The sequence below is a fragment of the Somniosus microcephalus genome, unplaced genomic scaffold (genome assembly GCF_052327205.1).
Source record: "Somniosus microcephalus isolate GS21.2 unplaced genomic scaffold, FLI_Smic_1.0 unresolved_chr1, whole genome shotgun sequence".
Classification (NCBI taxonomy): Eukaryota; Metazoa; Chordata; class Chondrichthyes; order Squaliformes; family Somniosidae; genus Somniosus; species Somniosus microcephalus.
This window is the reverse complement of record NW_028225179.1, coordinates 50,673,621-50,680,475: the sequence shown is the minus strand read 5'-3', so window position 1 is coordinate 50,680,475 and position 6,855 is coordinate 50,673,621. Positions and strand designations below refer to the sequence as shown.

Below are 6,855 nucleotides of genomic sequence, written 5' to 3'. Positions count from 1 at the left end.
TTATGCTAAAACTTTAAAAACACTGGTCAGGCCTCAGCTGGAGTATTTTCTTCAATTCTGGTTACCACGCTTTAGGAAGAATGTCAAGGCCTTGGAGAGAGTGAAGAAAAGGTTTACGATAATGGTACCAGGGGTGAGGGGCTTCATTTATGTGAAGAGACTAGAGAAGCTGGGATTTTTCTCTTTAGCATAGAGAATGCAAGAAGAGATTTGATAGTAATGTTCAAAATTATGAATGATTTTGATAGAGTTCATCAGGAGAAAAGTCATATTAAAGGTGATAAAACCTCGCGAGGCACGGATGGGGGTTGAACCCATGATCTTCGGTTTACGAGACCGACGCCTTACCACTTGGCCACCGCGCCGTCAGTGGCGTTTGGGCCAGCGAATTCTGAATTTTTTCAATTTGTTTGAAATAGCACAGGCACAAATGGACAAAAGCAAAGCAGGATAGTGGAGCAGGCAACTGATCCGCCTCACTTGCATGAATACTTTCATAAAACCTTTCACAGAAACATTGAATCATACATCACAGAAGGAGGCCATTTGTCACATCGTGCTCTTGAAATCACTATCCAATTAATCCCAGCTCTTTCCCCATTCCCTGCAAACATTTCCTCTTCAAGTATTTATCCAATTCCTTTTTAAAAGTCACTACTGAATCAGCTTCCACCACCCTTTCAGGCAGAGCATTACAGATCATAACAACTCGCAACGTAAAACAAAATCTCTTCATCTCCCCTCTGGTTCATTTGCCAATGAGGAAAGATTGGATAGGCGGAGTTGATTTTTGGAGCAGAAGAGGCAGTTGGGAGACTTAATTGAGGGGTATAAAGTTATGAGGGGCCGAGATAGAGTGGATAGGAAGGACCTAGTTCCATTAGCAGAGGGATCAATAACCAGAGGGCACAGATTTACCGTAATTGTTAGAAGGATGATCTGTGGCGCCGTGATCGTATAGTGGTCAGTACTCTGCGTTGTGTTTGCAGCAACCTCGGTTGGAATCCGAGTCACGGCACAACTTGCTTTACATCTTCTGTCCCTTGCGGCACCTGCTAATAAAACTCAGAGAATCATCATTATTTATTAAAATAAGAAATCTGTCTTGTTTGTGGTGAGAACCTATTTATTCCTTCAAAACCCCACGCTCTCACATACCTCTGCCTTATTCTCCATAATTCACACTCGACTCTTGCAGCTTTTTCTTCCTTCCACAACCACTAGCCCTTCTTCACTTTCCTCCTTTCATTTCATTGTCATTTTCCTGCGGTTTTCCCTTAATCTGACATTCACTTTCACCTACTTAGTGTCAGCTGTGGCTCAGTGAGAAGCACAATGGCCTCTCAGGCAGGAGGCCGTGGGCTCAGATTCCTCCTGCAGAGACTAGAGTATATAAATCCAGGCTGCTCCTCCAGTGCAGTACTGAGCGAGTGCTGCATTGTTGGAGGTGTCGTCTTTTGGATGTGACGTTAAATCGAGGCCCCGCCTGCTGTCTCAGGTGGACATAAAAGATCCCATGGCACTATTTCGAAGTAAGAGCAGGGGAGTTATTCCCAGTGTCCTGTCCAATATTTATCCCTCAATCAACATAACAAAAACAGATTATCTGGTCATTATCACAATGCTGTTTGTGGGAGCTTGCTGAGCACAATATGGCTGCGGCGTTTCCCACATTGCAACAGTGACTACACTGCAAAAGTACTTCATTGGCTGTAAAGCGCTTTGAGACGTCCGGTGGTCGTGAAAGGCGCTATAAATATGTAAGTCTATCCTTTACTTACGACGTTAAATTTTCTCTGCCACCACCGCTGTTCCTGAGGGCAAATGTCCCATTCACACCAGTGCACATTAGTACCTTGAAACTAGTCGATACATTAAATCTGTGGGACTGCTCGATAGAAAAGCACTGCGAAAGCGGGGCCTTTGGAAGGACAGGGACCCGATTGTTCACGGAATTTCCTTGGGGAATCTTGTGATAGAGTGCCTGTTATCTGAAGAACTGGGGTTTTTTTTCATGCTGGTTGAAGCTGTTCCCAAAACTGTTGAGGTGCGTGTGTGACAGGCAGCGCCACCTCGCTGCGATCGAGGGTTTAAGTGTGAAATATTGGCCCGCTGGTGCGGTGCAGTAAGATCGAAAGCGTTCCGCTTTAATCTTAACAGGTCTGTTGAAGTGTGCCATTGAAACAAATAAAGGGTAAGTGAAAAGAGCGCTAGAGGGTGAAAGCCGCTATTACAGGAGGTTGGCCATAATTGAAAGGTTCCTGAATGCCCGTGGCACGGGACGCTGTGTTCTTTATGAAGAGCGGGAGCAGGAATAAAGTTTAACAGAAATAAGATGTACAGACTTGGTGCCAATCAGAAAAATGCGCTGGTCTAAGGTCGATAAAACGTTTGAAATTAAATTCATTTTCAAAGGAAAAAGTTAACACTTTTTTTCCAGCTCCCTCATCATTTGCTTTTCCCGTTAATCTTTCAAGTGGTGTAAAGCCCGTGTAGATTGGAGTTCGCTCTCAGCTTCTCCCATCGATTTGAAAATGAAACAGGAGGAGGCGAGGATTGCCCCAAACAGCAGAGCTGGGCTCTGACTCTGTTTATATTGCTGCAGGAGATGTTCTCCTCCTCTAAAGATTCCCTCACCATTAAAACGCTTGTTATATCTCACAGCCTTTAAATGGACGGTTTTATAACATGTTGGAGAGCTTTCAATCAAACAGATTTTAATAACTCTGCAAAAAGACGAGGTTAGGACTGGAACTGATAAGATATCGATCATAGAGTTGACATCAGAATCAGGCTCATTGTCCAGTGAGGCAGGAAACTGCGAACACGTTGGAAGGGAATGCAGGATTGAGGGACGGAAGGGAGGAAAGAGATCTCGATTCGATCTTCATTCCATTACAGCTGGGTGAAATATTAGTTTGAGAAAGTGGGAGAATTTTTACCAAACAGGGAGAGAAAATATTGTCTCACTTGGGGACTGTAACATTTTCAGTTCACGTATCTCCCAACTAGTTTAGCAGTCCCTCGCCTTAACGTCTCAGTAACCTCGATCTACCATTATTATCCAAAAGGAATCATCCAAAAATCCCTTTTATTTCAGATTTCTGTTTCCAAACGGTAGTAACAATCTTTAATAAAGTTTCTTTACCGCATGTCCTGTCCGTGCTCCCAGATTGACAATGTGGAAAATGTGGAGCAGGCTTCGGGAAACAAACGGATTTACATATTTACCTCACAGTTTCGGCACATCTGTGACTGAATTCCCGTTTTTATTAATAAAATTGCCGTTTTCTTGCGATATACTGAACACAGGTCTGCACTGATTTTCTTGCAGTTATTATTTGTAGACGTGTGGAATGTCTCCAGGCCGAGGAAACTGGTTCTATTAAAAAGTCTCGCATTAATTGGTGTAAATTCCCTAAGCGAGAATCACAGCCCTAGACCAAAGAGCCGCTGACCCTGCTCTGAGTGTTTAATCTCAGCAATGACGATTTCACTGGTTTGGAGATATGTAATTTGCTACGAATTCATGAAATTGAAAAAAGCCGCAGCGATCATTACAATAAACTAAACCCTGCGATATTTAAGAGGAGTGTAAAATGTTGAGAACAGTATCGAATATTGTGCAGGATAATGAAAATAAACAGCAGGAATATTGTGTTCTGCTCCCACATGACACAGATCAGCTTCAACCTCTGCTCCCTGCCCGCCGGCTGCTGAGACCTTGTCTCTAGATTATAAGCTGATTCTAGGTTGGAGATAAATATTCAGCCTAAACACAGCGGGTGGATGCAAATATATAAAGCAGTTATTTTAGACCAGCGACCTCGTTACAAATTATATATTGCTCAAAGGCATCAATGTATGAATATGACATTATATGTGTTTAAATATAGTGGGGGAATTTAAAGCAGATTCGGGGCCAGTGACTTCCAATGTGATCCTACCTGTGGTTGTCTTGCCTCTCTCTCCCCTTCCTCCCACACCCTGCCGCTGTTTATACCTTGTTTTAAATCTGCTGCTCTGGGCCAGTGCATTCCACAGTCTCACAACCCTTTCTACAAATACCCTTTCACTGCTTGACTTCTCTGTTTATTAGTTACTAGCTGGAGTGCAAGTTGTTATGAGAAAAGTTGAAATAATTTTTATATATATAAAAGAGTTTGTCTGTCTGTCTGTCTGAGTGGGAAGAAGAGAGAGACGAGGGAACAGAGGGAAAGCACCTATCTACTTAAGCGAGGAGATCCTGGGTTCGACTCCCAGCGGGGCCTTTTTTTTCTTCATTATGACTCTCCAGGGGTGATATTCTTCTCGTGTGAAAGGACTACAATCCTTTTAAATATATCTGCGGCTGCATTAGTTCCCACTCTGGATAAAGGCTCCAGTCGCTATGGGAAATGGGTCGAATTCCACCACTGTCACAATTTCTGGCAGTGCTGATTTTGGACTTCTCCAAATATCCATCTTTTCTAAGCGGTGCCGTGCGTTACTTTACTGTGGACAGAGCAGAAGAACAGCAGCTGGTGTGTGGCACCATGATCGGATAATGGCCAGTACCCTGTGTTGTGCCCGCAGCAACCTCGGTTGGAATCCCAATCACGGTGTAACTTGCTGTATATCTTTTGTTCTCTGTGGCACCTGCTGATAGAACGCAACAAGAAATCAATCATTACTACATGAAACAAATATTATTTGTTGGTGGTGAGAACCTAATTACTCCTTCAAAACCCCTCGCTCTCACCTGCCTGAGCTTGATGATCCATATTGCAAACCCACCTCTTCTCCCAGCTTTTATTCCTTCCACAATCAATAGCCCTCCTTTTCTTTTCTCCTCCCATTTCTTTACCACTTTCCTGAGGTATTACCTTAATCTAACATTCACTTTCAACTACTTAACTTCAGCAAACTTAAGTTTGCTCTGCGACAATCGTTGTTCCTGCGGACACATGTCCCATTCGCACCAATCTAAATTGGTGCTTTGAAACCAGTCGATACAGTCAGACCGGCAGGACCGCTCGACAGACAAGCATTGCGAAAGCAGGGCCGGCCTTCGGAAGCAAAATAGCCGGATTGCACACGGAATTTCCTTTGGCCTAATGGATAAAGCGTCTGATTTCGCTGCTAATTGCAATCGGGATTGTTGTCAGTCACGGATTAATGTGTGCCTATTTAAAATGTGTGAGATCACAGTCCAGGATCATTCCGTGTGTTAGTCTTTTTTAAAGGAGTGCGATTTCAGCTGCGATGACCGAGTTGTTAAGGTGTTGTGTTCGAAGTTGCGTTGGGTTTCCCTGCGCAGGTGCGAACCCAGCTCGCTAAATTCGAAATATATCCATTTTTTCCTAAATCCACTCCTTTATATGAGTAGTTGCCCTGGATTTTCTCACAGTCCTCCCCACAACTTCTTGACCATGGCAAACTTTTTCTTCTCTGTTCTGAATTTGACATCAAACCGACCATTTTTGACAGTCCCTCACCTGAATTAACGGAAGTTCTTTTGATACAGAGCTGATTGTACATTTTCAATATTGTCGATCTGGCTGCGTGGGCAGGACAAATGGTGAAGCGAACTTTCTTTGCAGATTAGTTCTGTTTGGATACAAAAAGCAGTAAATGGAACACCTGACAGGGGAGACGAGGTGGCCGAGTGGTTAAGGCGATGGACTGCTAATCCATTGTGCTCTGCACGCGTGGGTTCGAATCCCATTCTCGTCGTTTGTGTTAAAGGTTTGGCACCTGCGTTTAATTTGACATTCACCTTTTACGTTATGTGCAAATTCACCTTTTGCTCCCAAGCCTGCTTAATTTAGGTTATGTCATGTCTCAAGTTACCAATATATACTTTAAAGGGTAAACACTTGTAGGTCTATGGAGAGTGGGACTAATTAGCAAGCACTCTCAGAGACAGCTTACTTCAGTACCGTCAGAATCTGAGATTCCAATACTTATTGAGTTTCACATTTATATATCGGCGGCTCGTTGGTCTAGGGATATAATTATCACTTTAGGCATTTCACAGCTGAATTGCGATAGACCCCAGCTTCAAATTCTGTTCGAAACCCACTAGATTTTAGTCAAAACTCAGCTTCTTACAGCCAATCGACATTGTAGAAAACATAAATGCTTTCCATTAAAAAACGTGATTTCGCGTCGTTTTAACCCTATCTTTCTACATCTCAGAGCTTCACAGGAGCAACTGAAAACAAACCAACTGACTAAAGTTAAAAGGTCCGACTCGGTGTTTCATTGGACATCTTACACCCGTGTTTGATTCTGGCCAATGCAGGACCTTTACATTTTGTTTTCTGCACCCATGAGCTCGCCTGAATTGGGATAAACTTACATTCAGCGTCAATCTTCTTGAAACACCCTCTGCCCTGAACATTAGTCAGGGCTGCTTTGTCTAGCGCTGAAAGAAGGTGAGAAGCTGGCTTTTGAAATGTTCCCACGGGTGCCGAATTCAGAACACCATGCAACCCACCTCAAATCCCCAAAATATTACCGCAGCTTCGGGCTCGAACCGCCTATTCACCAAATCCTTCCTCCCAATCCTTCTCCGTTCTCGCTCGGCTCTCAGCGTCTCTCTCCTTGTGGAAGCTCAGAGCTGTTTCCTGACGTTTGTCCTACGGATGTGATGGAATGGATTTCCCTTCCTTAACTCAAATTATTACTCTTTTCCTTGAAAACAGAAGGATGGAAAGTTGAGTAAAATATCTTTTTTGTGCTGCATTTCATGAAACTTCTTTAATTTAAAATGTTAAACAAAATGATTAAGTAAGAATTCCTGCATCCGAAGTATTTTGCTTTTGTATTTTAGTAAGAAGCTCACCCTTGCATTAGCCGGGTATCAGAACC

General features: G+C 43.2%; 2 non-coding genes across 2 annotated transcripts; one reads left to right on the top strand and one right to left on the bottom strand.

Moving 5' to 3' along the window:
- Positions 1 to 293: 293 nt before the first annotated feature.
- trnat-cgu (transfer RNA threonine (anticodon CGU)) lies at positions 294 to 365 on the bottom strand. The gene has a single exon. It is a non-coding gene; the product is annotated as a tRNA-Thr (tRNA).
- Positions 366 to 5,633: 5,268 nt separating this feature from the next.
- On the top strand, positions 5,634 to 5,715 carry trnas-gcu (transfer RNA serine (anticodon GCU)). Its single transcript has one exon. It is a non-coding gene; the product is annotated as a tRNA-Ser (tRNA).
- The last annotated feature ends 1,140 nt before the right edge of the window (positions 5,716 to 6,855 follow it).